The following is a 14463-nucleotide window of genomic DNA, read 5'->3' on the forward strand; positions in this document are numbered from 1 at the left end:
GAGATTCAAATCTACACTGCTTTTTTGTACTTGGAAACTTACTCAATTAAGGATTTAAATCATTTTGTCTTGGAATTATCTTCATTTCTTCAACAGCATTAGTGATCTTTCTGATTCAAGAATTACTACTCTTTTTATTCCTATTTTTGCCTGCAAACAGTTAAAAAAGTGTTGAATGAAGATGTTTTGATTGTATTTATTAGTTTTACTAAAGCTGTTTATGGTGGTGTTGGCAGGAGTGGTCTTTCATTAAGGAAAGAATAAAGTCATATCAGCAAATAGATATGAAATATATGTTTATGCCCAGCCTCTTGCTTTGAGGGCTAGAAAAAAGTTGAAGCCATGTCATTTAGGCATGAGGAGTTTGTAATTCAAACAGAAGACAAGATGAACTTACTAAAATGACCTAGAGAACAATAAAAGGTTATAGGATTTAAATTATGGGACAAAACTGAAATATTGTATTATTTCAAATAAAGAAGAGATCATCAAAGTTTGGAAAATATGCATTGTTTTAGAAAAGGAGCAAAGGAAATTCAAAGAATATATATATATATATATATATATACATACCTCCAAGATGATTAAAAAGCTAAAAAGCCATTATTTTCTTTAAAAAGAGGTATTTTTCTTCTTTTTATTACATTAGTGAAGGACCATGGATTTGTAATACTAGATATTCAGTCAAATATGGTGAATTTGGTGGTTCCTTGTTAATTTTGCTAAATTGCTTTTTATCTCTTTCTTGTAAAAAACAAAATAAAGCAAAATTTTATTATAACAGGTGGCTAGCTGAACAGGGTCTACCCAATTAACAAATATTTATTAAACTTCTTCCATCTAGTTCTGTGCACCATTCAGATGGCCAAAGATACAAAAAAGGCTTTGGCGGAAAAGGAGGACATATTCGGGAGTGAATAATATAAAAGCAAAAAGTATAAAAAATACAAAAATATTAATTATTTGTAAAAAGGGGGAGATATCTTGTTCTCCATGATTCAATTACTTTCTCATTTGTCTCATGAGTGATATGGTACAGATCAAGAAATTGAAGTCAGAAGAGCTGGGTTTAAATCCTACTCTTCTTGAATTGTTCTTCATCTCAGTTTTCTAATCTATAGAATAAAGAGCTAGAACTGCATTGTTTCAAGGGTCTTTCTGTCTCTATAACTTATGTTACTGTCTTTATACTAGGAGGAGGAATTCTTATGTATATGTCTTCCTCTATTTCCAACTTTGACCTCTGAGACATAGCTGTGTCAGAATGAAACTATTCCACAGAATGTTAATATAGGAATAGAATAGCTTCAACATATAGCCCCTCCAAGTTGAGGGGCAGCCTGGGTTTGTGGGAACTGGCTACCATTAAATGGGTTACAGTATACACCTTGGACATCCTTGAAGTTCTCCTAAACTTCTGAGTATGGAGCCTACTGCAAGTATCAGTACAAATTCTCAGTCTGCCACAGTGGAGCCTATTAGGCAAGTTTGAAAACCTAATAGCAGGTGGAGAAAAATCACCCATATGTTGTGACAACATATTTTCCAGTGCTCCAACTGCACAGAGAGTATGCATATGATTTAACACATAGCACAGAGCATATATAATGTGAGTCTGAATACACCCAGTGCTACCACAGAATCTGAAAAGTAAAGACTCAGAAAACTTATTAGGCCATCCAGTCAAATCCCCAAGGGCCAAGATTGTTCCCTACAGGACATTTTCTGCTGAATTCAGATTTAAAGTAGGGCTCAAAAATATCATGCATCAGTTTGCTGACAGAGCCAATACGATTATATATTATATACTATTCCTGACAAGGTATTTTACTCTTGACATATTATAATCAGAAATTTGCAAGTAGAGAATTCACCAAGTATCTCCACTAGCAACTTTACATCTATTTTTAACACTTCTGCAATCTGCTGAAAGTCTTCCACAACCTTCCTATCAGATTCATACACTCCTAATGGGAGTCAACAAGGGTGTCCTAGAGATAGGCACAACAGCAAAATGCTCTGTGGCCTTTGAGAACACGCTTTTAATGATCCAGACTCTTCCTTTATTTTAGATGCTCACCACCCAATATGATTTTAGACATTTCTGGAAGCTGCATTAACTCCTTCAAGATGATAACGTAGTCTCTTTCTTTTCTTTTCCATTTATTGAAGGAATTATTTTTGAGACACAGGAAAAATTGTGGTGTTTTCTTTTATGTGAGTTGTATGGTTCACATATCTATAATAGAGAAAAGTCCTGTAACCTGGATGGGTCTTCAATTGCAATGGGATTGACTGGACCTCAGTTGGTGGCCTAGATAGCAGGGATCCAACCCCAGGAAAAATGATTGGGTGCATGCACATCTGCAGGTTCTTTGAAAAGATGAGCAAGCAAAATCCTCACTTCTCTGTGGGATGACTTTCATTGTACACTCTGTGTTCCTGATAGTACTTTCCTTTGCTGTTAGTAACCTTACTAAAATGATGCCACCTCCCAAGTGAGATATCATTTATAAAGTGCTTTGCAAATCTTAAAACACTGTATAAATGCTAGCTATTGTTCCTACTATTTTTATTATTATTAATAGTGGAAGATGCTCCTCTATATCTTCTCTCTTCATTTTCATTACTCTGGAAGCTGTGTGATTTAATTCCTCATAACAAAGCAGTTTGAGTAAAGTTTTCTAAAATTAATTTAGATAGCAGAATGTTAAATTCAAAACATTCATTTTTTTAGTTCTTCAAGTTTGTTTTATGACCCAGTGAGGCAGGTACAACAAATATCATGGATAAACCAGGAGTCCAGTGTCATTGCCTCAAAGAGTATGTGGTAGAGAATAAATAGTAAGAAGACTGGAAAGTTAGGAGGAGTTAGATTATGAAAGACTTTGAATGCTAGAGTATTTTATGTATATATGTTTTATAACTTAAGGGTTAAAAGGGTTAAATAATATATATTTTATAACTCTAAGGGTTAAAAGAGACAAAGATTAAGTGACTTGCACAGAATCACAGAATTAATGTCTGAGTCTACATTTGAACTCAGACCCAGTGCTTTATCCACTGTGCCACCAAGTAGGTCATATGTCCTCTTTACTTAGGAAAACATGAATTGAAATCCTGGCCAAGATATATATATATATATATATATATATATATATATATATATATATATATATATATATACTGACTAAAATTCTAGATAAATCATTTAACATCATAGAACCCCCTGGCAATCCTCTATGAGAGATTATATAAGATATATACTGAATAAAATTCTAGATAAGTCACAACATCATAGTACACCTTGGCAGTCCTCTAAGATAGATTGTCCTCATTGATAAAATTATAGGTCCAGTTTTTTTTTAAAGTATATATAGATCTATCCATAGCCATGCTTTTTAAATTCTTTCTTGGACTCCTTTATATTTTCAAAACTATTGAGAACAATAATCCCCCTCTCCAGTACCCAAAGCTTTTGTTTATATGGGTTATATTCATGTATATATACATATATATATACTACATTAGAAATTAAAATATTGTTATTAAAATAGGTTTGACCTCATGGTTTCTCTAAAATGAGATTCCTGAACCACACTTTGAGAATTATTGGTTTTTAACTCTAAATAGATGTCATGGCCTTCCTGGAGAATGAAGGACAAACATCAACCTTTGTGAGTAATAGGAATGGACTCCATTGCTGATAAACACATACATACATATATACATACATACATACATACATACATATATCAAGATTGGTAGGGCTCTATAGTGTGAGGGCTTAGATTCAGACACTGACCTATATTAGTTGTGTGTCCATGGATGAGTAATTAGACCTCTAATGTTTTCATGTAGCTCTTTAAGAATTTAAATTATACAATGTAAAGACCGACAAATTGCCTTCTATGGGGGGTGGGGGGAGGGAAGTAAGATTAGGGGAAAATTGTAAGACTCAAAACAAATAAAATCTTTAATAAAAAAAGAATCTAAGTTATAGATTATTTGCTCACTTTTACTAGTCGAGAGTTTAAAATATTTAGAATGTGTACATATTGATGAAATTGCCAGTCTCTAATCTCTAATACTTCAACATGGACCTATGCTTCTGGAAATGAATCATGAACTCTGTGTATTAGTAGGATTCTGACCAAGGGATAATATGTAAACTACTATTAGCTTGAGAATTTATTAATAACACTACTAATAAGACAGAGAGATTTATGTTATATTGTTTTCTTTAGAGTTAAAGGGGAATCATTCAGTTTGCACTTGACCTCCTTTTTCTAGATTGAAGAAATTGGAGTTATTTGCCCACAATTAGAAGACCCACAACTCTTTTTACTTCCAATCAAATATTTTTCTACTCATTTTGGGGCCCTGATTGGGTCTTAGGTGATTCTTAGAGGAATGACCTAGTAGACACTAGGGCAGGAGAAGGAGAATCATTCCTTCTTTCTACCTTCACTAAAATCAAAGGAGTTTTGGAAAAGAAGTCTGTGAAATTATAATCTCCAAATGGGAAGTCAAAAGTTTTATCATTCATTTCTAAAAGATTTGTAGTCAGAAGGGAATTTACATAATGTGTATTTTATTCTCTAAGGAACCTCATGTTCACTTGGGGGAATTCTTAAATCTCAGTCTCATATTCAAACTCCAATCATCCAAATTATGATTTTACCCCATCCTTCTCCAATAGGTTTGTCACCATTGGGAAATATGTATTATCCAATAAATTTATTATTCTTAAAAGCTGTCCTATTGAACAGCTGAAAAAAAATAGAACTTCGATACAGATCCTAATTAAATGATGTTCTTCTACAATCATTGACAGTCTTTGCATAAGTACTCAAAACTTGTTTTTATCAATCCTACTTATCTCAGTTAGCTGTTAGGATAGCAATCATATCAAATAATAAATATTGGAGTATGGACTTAGAAAGATTAAACTTTAGAGATGAAAAGAAGGCTGCTGAAATCTTCTATTCCAACTTTCCACTCAATTTAGAAAATATCAGTGTGACATTACTAACAATATTTTAGCCTTTGAATATTTGTAGTGATAGGAAGTTCATTTCTTGACAAGGTAACCTATTCTATTGTTGGGCAACTGAGATTGTTAGAAACTTCTGCTTTATCTAGCAACACAGAACTATTCTCATTTCCATGAAATAACTCAACATATTAAAAGACAACTGTGATATTCCCTGATAAATATTACTTTACTCAGCTAACAATCCTACTCCCTCTAATTATTTTTAATGATCCAAATAATAATAATCTAAAATTTTATAAAATTAGCAATTTTTAAATGATCATTTTAAAAAATCCCAATTTCCAGATCCCTCACCATTCTAAATTCCCTGATCTCTAAGAAAATAGATTTCTTTTCAAATTACTAAATAGTGAGATGTTTGGAAGAACTATTTTTAATTAGGGCATCCTTCCCAATGTTCCTTATCTATTCTAGGTTTCTTACTCAGAAAGACCTATTAGCTCTCTGGATACCATAAAAAAAAAGAACAAATGCCAGCAACTTGTTGCCTCATTTCTGAATGATTATCACTCTCTTCTTTCACTACATAAGTGAAAACTAGTACAATTTTAGATTGAGTTAAGAAAAGCGTAGTATTACAGATGAAGGAGCAAATATTTCCATTGTACTCTGACCTGATCAGATATTTGGACTGTTGCATTTAGTTCTGGGAATGTTGTCAGGAAGGACTTTGATCAGCTAGAGAGGATCCAGAGGAAATCAGCCAGAAAAATAGAAGGCTTTAATATCGTGCTGATTGGTTGAAGAACCTAGGGATAAGAAGAGATGATGAGTAGTAAAGAGGATTATAGCCTGAAACTATCAGGATGGGGGAGGATTTTCACTGGGTTCTGGTAAATGTTTGAGAAGCAATTATGAAGAAGAATAATTAGACTGGACTTCCTTGATTCCAGAAGGCAGAACTAGTAGCAGTGGATGGAATTTGGAAAGTGATCAAGACTATCCAAAAGTATAATGGATTACTATGAGCTTTTCCTCATTTGAATTCCTCAGAAAACATTGACTACATTGAAGGGGGAATACTTGTTCAGGTGTGAGTTAGACTTAGTGATCCCTGTAGTCCCTTCCATCTCTGAAATTCTATGTGAATCAAATACACTTTAAGGCTTTAGGAGATAATGGAAGTTTATTTAAGTCAAATAAACAAAACCCACAGCATCGGATGCCTTTGGGATTGAAACTGAATCCAAATTGTTTTTAATTATTCATTATGCTTGTCTCTTAAGCTAGGTAAATATTCTCAAATTTGAGTGACCTCCGAGTTTTATGGAGGTGGGAAAAGTTTAGATATCACTACCCTTTTAAAACACATTCTTGGCAGCATTTCTGTTAGTCCACACTTTGGTTCCTTTCTATCCTTCTTAGCTTCTAGTCCACTTGGTACTTAATAATGCTTCCACAACTCTAGCACCAGAATTTATTTCATCTAAATACTTTGTTCTGGGTCTTTTGTGTCAGCAGTGTGCTGATTCCATAATATTGGCTGAATTATATACATCCTTAATACTAACCACTACCAGAACAAAATACTTTTACATGGAGGTCTTTGTTTCAGTCTACTGAGCAAAGAAGGACCTTGGAGACAGCCAACTTTGGTGGAGAAATAAAAATCAATACTGTTCTTATCTATAATGAACATCCATTCTCCTGGTGAGCCACCAGAGAACTCTTTATTCTTTTTGAGTGACTTCCATGATGACATAGTTTGTCCATGAATTCAAGAAGGACATCCTCCAGATCTCACCTCTTTCCTGTGATCTAGGTGTATGTATCAGGAGAATCTTTCCTAGTCTCAGGTGAAGAAATCTCCAGAGATCCATGACAAAGAATAGATAGCATCAGAACATAAACAACTGAATTTTAAGGATTTTTGCTCTCCTTTTTAATAAACATGTGATGATATATTGCCACCTACAAAATAAATTTGGAATAACTACAGATCAATGCAAACTAATGGGATGGTTTTGACAGTGTGTCTTTCTTTGTCCATATTCTAGTTCTTTTTCAGATGTTAAAAAATCTAGTTTTCTAAAGACTTTATTAGAGAATCATAATTCAACATAATAAAATAATTATAATATAATGTGACTTGATTTAAAAGAGAGAGGATAGATGGTATAGAAATTGTATCTTTAAAAAAAAAGCTTCATGGTTATGAAGGATTCTGTATCACCATAAAAAAGTGACTATACCATGGCACCTAGGGTAATTTCTCTCACTTCATTATAACCCTTATTACCAAAAATATACTACTGTGGGTAATGTTCTGAATAATTCTTTTTTGCGTCCCTTCAATTCATTTTGTGTCCCTTTAGGTCCTCATTACTGGCCATTTTTCTCACTGTCCTACCTGTGGTCTCCAATATCTTGCTGCATATGGAGTTTTGAATTTTTAAAGAAAAAGGGGGAAAAAAGAACTTGAAGCCATTCGATGTGCTGACTAAAGGAAGCCTGGATTTCCCAGAGAAACTTGCTACAATGAAATAGCTAATTATAACCCAAATTGTATTTGACTTATGCATCTTTGCTTCACATTGTAACACTATAATTTAAATAGATTGTTCTCTAGACTTTTTTGGAAGGGAATTAACTTCCATTTTAACTAAGAAAAGAGGTACTAGCAACAATGAACAACTGACATGATTTTTTCCCCCTTTTCCTGTAATTGGCTCGCAAGTGGGAGTTGAGTTAGTAATTATATAAGGAATCTTCGATGGTTCCTGGGCAATGTCTCTGTGTGTGACATTAGTCTCATAGCTATGCGAGGGAAGGGAGAATAGGGAAGTCTTAGGAGAGGAGAGCCCCAGAGGTTGTTCTTACTTGCACTTGAAGAGTATTTTGAGGAAATACAGAGGAAAGAAAATAAATTTAACTACCTGAGAACCAAAGGGCTTCTATTTAACTTTTCATTTAGTCCAAGGCTTAGCTCTTACCTTTAAAAACTACTTTCTTACCTTTAAAGTTGCCTACAAAATGAAGATGGATGGAATTGGAAGAGGACCAAGGAAAGCTAAATGACTGAACTTTGAAGACTGAATTTTTCTCTTCATGATCTTCCCTTTGGGGTCTCAAAAAAAGAAAAAAAACCTGAAAGATGATGTAATTTAGAGCCAGATGTCAAGTTAGTGATTGCCTAATTTAATACCCTCATTTCACATAGGGGACAGTGTGATGCAGACTTGCTGTGAGCTGTCTGAGATTTCACAGAGAGTTAATTAGCAGGGTCATTAATGAATTCTAATCCACTAACTTCAGTGATCTTCATCAGCCATCTTCTTATCCTTCCTTTAATCTTCTACAGTTCTTTTTATTAAGGAATCTTGCCTCCATCAAGTGCTACCTTTTCATTTAGTTCAGCCCCATAATTCAGTACCTGTTTCTTGTAGGTTTTGGTTATCTATAAAAATGCTAGATTTTAATTAATTATTTTACATCCTCTTTGGATCCTTAATCTCCTTGATTATATTCTTATTGTTATACTTCTTTGGGCCCTCAAAAAAAGAGAGTACATCATATCTTGGGGTCCAGGATCATGGAAAAACATAGGTTTTTGATCACTGAAAAACAAGATTGCTCTCAATTGTGAAATTTTCTCTTTGAACACTGTTTTCAAAGTATCTTCCACAAAGAATGAAGTTTTGTCTTGCCAATGCTGGATGTGGCTTATTAAAGAGTAATATTTTAACTTTCATTCTTGTGATGATTTCCTGTAGTCCCAGAGTCAATATTATTTTTTGAGCTTATTTCCATATACCCCCCCAGATATTGGGAAAATGAGCTGTGTTATATGGGTAACTAGCTCCCAGTTGAGCTTCTACCATATTGAATGTGGAAGACTGTTAGGACCTAGGCTTCTGCAAATGGGAATATAATTCATCATTCTATGCTAAACTTCCTTTGAATATTTGCTAAGAATTGAAGGATTACAAGTGTGAAATGCTCTTTATTTTACTTTCAGAAAGGACATCACTTATTTCCTATTCAGTTGCTCTGACCAAATGCTAATATACCAGTGGTTATGCAGAAGAAAATTATATAGGGAAAAAAAATAAAAGAAGCACAAGTTCTTGGGAAATGTGAGAAGAGAAAATATAGTGAACTAACTAGAAATTGCATTCATAAAAATAACCCGAGGCACACACATACTATATTCTACATGTACTGTTTTTCGACCTGATATGTGTTTTTCTAAGGAAATGCCATGATTTTCATTATCTCAACTGGACACTGACTTCTATAGATTTTCAGAGTATCTAAAGTTACCTAGTATTAGGCTTGAACCCTTATTAAGACACAATATGCAAGAAGTAATTACTGTTCCTTTACTTCCCAAGTCAAACTAAGTGGGCTACTGATTATTATTCTCTGAGTATAATGGGGACATAACTTAACACTGAAAGGAAATTGTACTTCTGTGTTTTATTAACCACTTTTCTATTCCCTTGTGTACTGATATGATGCTATGAAATCTACTTAAATGTGATATTACTCAATATAATACAGTAATAATGCACATATTATAATGTATTGGATTGCTTTGCAAACAGTAATTCCGAAATTGAATTTCCTATCATTGCCTTGGGCCAGCCCAGTGTAGTTGGGCTTGCAGTCTTTTTCATGGTTTTTTTGTACCTCTTGACTTCTGTCTTCAACAACATTTGGATTTTTACACTTGCAAATAAGTGGTCCAGGTAAGTTTTATTTACATACTGTGTGTTCTCAATATATCTCATTTAACAAAATCTTGAAGTAGCTTGCTGGTGGGAAATAAAAGTATCTTTTTAGTCACTGGTATGATAGACTGAATTTATCAAAATAAGATGTTTTTTAAAAAGTCCTAAATTATGCCAAAGTGGGAAAAAAAGAAAAGAACAAACAACTGTAAAAATTCACATTAGGAGAGGTGTGGTGGAGAAGCAAATTTTAGACTTTGTTCCTAAGATTTGGTATTTCATCACTGTGGAGAACTCTGAGAGGAGTTGTCCACACTAGGAGTTTCCCCTATTCACTGAGCATCTTCTTTGTAATTGAAAATTTTAGGGGCAGCTAGGTGGGACAGTGGATAAAGCACCGGCCCTGGAGTCAGGAGTACTTGGGTTCAAATCCGATCTCAGACACTTAATAATTACCTAGCTATGTGGCCTTGAGCAAGCCACTTAACCCCATTTGCCTTGCAAAAACCTAAAAAAAAAAAGGTTTTTTAGAGAGCTGTCTCAGGGCAATGCATTATTAAGATACCTGTTCAGGGTCACTCAATCTTAAGTAGTAGATCTTTCTGAATTCCACTTCACTGAGCTTTCAGTAGACCAGGGTTAATGGAAAAGGAGGCAAAAAGAAAAAAAATGGCTATCTCAGTTGACTGCACATTTGTTTGTGTCATATGAATGGACGTAACTAACCAAAAAATTCAATACTGCCTTAGGTCTACGTCACCCAAAACACAGAAGGTGATGATAACTCCATTATTTCCCCTTATTCCTCCCTTCCTCTGAATAGAAAATTGTACACACTTTAGGGTGCCATGTTTTAAAAAAGGCATATTGAAAATTCTAGACTGTGTCAAGAAGAAGACAGTTGGAAGAGTAAGGTCTGAAACCAAAATTGTAGAAAAATGATTACTTGGAGAGGAGATGATTTAGTGAGATTATGATAGATGTCTCACAATTTTGAAAAGCTATTATGTAAAAAAAAATTAAACTTATGATTGCTGTTTCTACAATTGTGTTTGAAATTATAAGGAGCAGATATTGGCTTGGTATGAGAAGAAATTATGTCACATTTAGAGATGTCATATATACATATGAGAGAGAGAGAAGACAGACACAGATACAGACACAGACACAGACACAGACTTCAAAGATGTTGACGAGGGGAATTTCAGGAGGAAAGCAAGACTAAGCTAATCTCTGAGGTCATTTCCATTCTGAAGGTTCCATGACAATAACTCAGATAGATTAGAATGAAGATGGCAGAAAATAGAAGGCAGGAAGATTTTAGGGAGGTCTTTAGAATCAGAATTAATCTCTGAAGAGAGTTTACAAAATCTCTTGCCCTAAATTAGGTTCTCCAGTTTTACTTGTATACCAGCAATGTCTAGAGCAAATGATTCCTTAAGGGCTTTCCCAGTCTGCCCTCTCTGTTATTATTGCTGTAGGCTGTGTTTTTTTCTTATTTCTACTGGGTATGACTGAGAGTAATGACACCAAAATGTCTGGTTGAAAAATTCAGTTTACTGAGTAATTGCCTTATCTGACTAGTTTGGCAGTGTAGAAATATGGATCAAGTTTACATGCATGAGTGAGTGACTGGGGATGAGTGACAGGGATTAAAGAGAATCAGGTCATTAGGAAGCAGACTGATCATAACAATCCAGGCTGGATGGGGACAGTGTAGTGATGTCATAGAAAGAACATTGCTATTTACTACTTGGGTGGATTTTGTTCCCTCAACTATAAATGGAAAGACTTGTAAGAACTGGGGGGTTCTTAATCTTTTTTATGCCATGGATCCATTTTTGGTAATGTAATGAAGTTTATGATATTTCCTCAGTATGTTTTTAAGAGTATAAAATAAAAATAAGTGCAAATTACATTGAAACAAAAATGTAATTTTTTTCCCAGTCCAAGTTCAAGGATGTACCAATTAATAAACCATGCACTGGATGATATCCAAGGTCATTTTTATCTTTATAAGCAGTGACCCAAAGCTACTGTAGGATGTTGAAAAAGTAATACATAAACTAGAGGAATTTTCTCCCAACTCTACTTACTCAGAATTTGAAGGAACTAATATAGCATAGGAGGAGGAACAGATTAGAAGAGGCATAGCTTATGGCCCTGGTTGCAAGGAATAGAAACAGCCCAAATTAGCAGCCAAATAGCTTGGACCAACTAGTTATAATATTTTTAATATGCTGTTATCAATCAGGCTAACTAGACTCATGTACAGTTTCCAGGCTTTTCAGTAATGTTCTATTTTGGTATGGTGAATGTTTGCTCCCTTAGAATTTTCCAAAAGAAGAAACATTTCTTTGCAAAGCAAACCAAGCCAGAATAGGATAAGAAAATTTTCCTTGCTTTCCTCTCTCCTTCTCATATATACAAGTATTGTGAATTATCAAAGGGACCTTGATCATTATCCCCTCAGACCTTGTTTTATGATTTTCATATCATTCTCCACCTTTAAGTTCATGCGAAAAAATTATAATGGATTTGTGGATCTTAAGTTCAATGTGAATCAACAGTATGGTGGGTGAGGTAGTCAAAAAAATGATAATATTATCTTGGAACTTATTAGCTGACATTTATACATAGGAAGGGGGAAGTAAAGGTCTTTCTTGCCTTATTAAGATTACATCTAGAATACTGTGTTCAAATCTGAGCAGGATGTTTTAGCAAAGATATTAACAAGTATCTTCAGAGAAAGGTGAACAGGATGGAAGGGTCTTAGAACCATGCCATCAGGGACAGTTAGACTGGAGAAGAGGAAATTTAGGCAGGAACATGATGTTATATTCCAGGATTTGAAAGACTGTCAAGTGGAAGATAAGCTGTATTTGTTTTACTTGGCCTCTAAGGATATAAGTGGGAGAAATGGATAGAAAATGAAAGGATAGGTTTTGTCTTAATACTTAAAAAAATATTTTGTTAATTAAAATTGACCAGAAGTAAAAGATACTGCCCAAGGGAGTTATGAATCTGCCATTACTAGAAGTATTCAAATGTATGTGTACACGCTTGTTGATTTTGGGAAATTCTCCTCACTTCTCATGAATTCACTTTCCTTATCTGTAAAATATAGGTGCCAGACTAGTTGACCTTTAAAATTTCTTTATTGTTTAAAATTTTATGGTATTCTAGTCAGCAGAAACTTATAGAATTTTCTACTTGTTGGAAAGCAAAAGCCCTGTGAATCAGAAAGTCTAAGAAGCCACTAAAAACAATCATTGTTTTCCCTGAAAATTAGAATATTATTTATGAACATGAGCATATTATGTATGTTCTGTGAGTGATCTATTTTCTAAGTTTTATGAGAATGATCCATACCTACTTGAGGGCAGTAGAAGGAAAAAAGGCAAGATTTTTACAAACAATTTTGAACCAGACATTTTGTCTTTAGGTTCATGCAACTGACTAAAAGGTGTAGAGATATAATATCTCTATTTTTCATTTTTTACTGTAAAACTTTTATAAGCAAAGAAATGAGTGAAATATATCTTTTTCAATTGAATGTATAATTAGTTGGCAGTAAATTAGTGTCTGTATTATATATGTATGTATATACACATGCATTTACTTTTGTTCATGTTCACATATGCATTTTACATAATACATATGCATATGTTTATAGAGATATATTTATGCACATATAAATATATACCACTTATGATAATGTTTGTCCTTCGTTCTTGAAGAAGACTAGGACATCAGGGAGGTAATGTCATGACATGCTCATGAATTGTATTTGAGTGAGGAGATACTGTGCAAGGTATTGACTTGCCCAAGGTCATGCAACTAGTTAGTGTCAAGTGTTTGAGGCTGGATTTGAACTCATTTCCTCTTAACTGGATTCTATCCATGTGCCATGTAGCTGCCACGAAAGCTCTATACACATATAAATATATGTATAAATGTGTATTTACATATATGTAAATATATATTATATATATTAGTATTTATGTTGGACAAAGCAATGCAGAGAAACAATAATTTAGGGTTAAAATTGAATGAGAATAAAAGCATGGAATGGATTGCATTTGAGAAGCTATGCAGAGTTTCTGACAATTGCAAATTGCTGTTTGGTGCAGAAATCCATCTTTTTAACAGACTAGTACTCCCAAAGATACTGTATCATTGTTAATTATGGATACTCACAATGTCTGAAGAATCAGAATTATAGGTAATCCAGAAGGAAATGGAGAGTGCATGATATTGCATATTTCTAACAATGACATGTTACAGAAGTGTTATAAAGGATATTATTGAAGAAAAGGAAGTGACAAGTCATTAGTGAGAAAATGAGAGAAAAACAGAAAACTAGCTGAATTATTGCACTAGTACCCCATGAATTTTTTTTTAAAGAATTAGAATGGGGTTCTTAATCTTATTTGTGCAATGATAAATATGTCAGACTAGTGAAACTGAAAATATTCCTTCTCAGAATGATGTTTAATTTTTACATTCAAATGCTAAATTTCATTTAGAATTTAGTGAAAAATAAAGATGTAATTTTTTTCCCCATTCAAGTTAGTAGAAATCCTGAAATCTGTCCATCATTGATTTAAGAGGAAATCAACAAAAGCCAGTAAACATTTGTTAAGCACCTATTATGAGCTGGTCACTGTGCTAAGTGATGGAGATAAAAAGAAACAAAGGAAAAATGAAAGAGAGAGAGCAAGAGCAAGA

General features: G+C 33.8%; 1 protein-coding gene across 10 annotated transcripts in view; it reads left to right on the forward strand.

Annotated features, from left to right (window-relative positions):
- RBFOX1 (RNA binding fox-1 homolog 1) overlaps positions 1-14463 on the forward strand; it is a 370086-nt gene that overhangs the window by 202839 nt on the left and 152784 nt on the right. The window lies entirely within an intron of this gene.

The sequence above is a fragment of the Macrotis lagotis genome, chromosome 8 (assembly GCF_037893015.1).
Source record: "Macrotis lagotis isolate mMagLag1 chromosome 8, bilby.v1.9.chrom.fasta, whole genome shotgun sequence".
Lineage (NCBI taxonomy): Eukaryota > Metazoa > Chordata > Mammalia > Peramelemorphia > Peramelidae > Macrotis > Macrotis lagotis.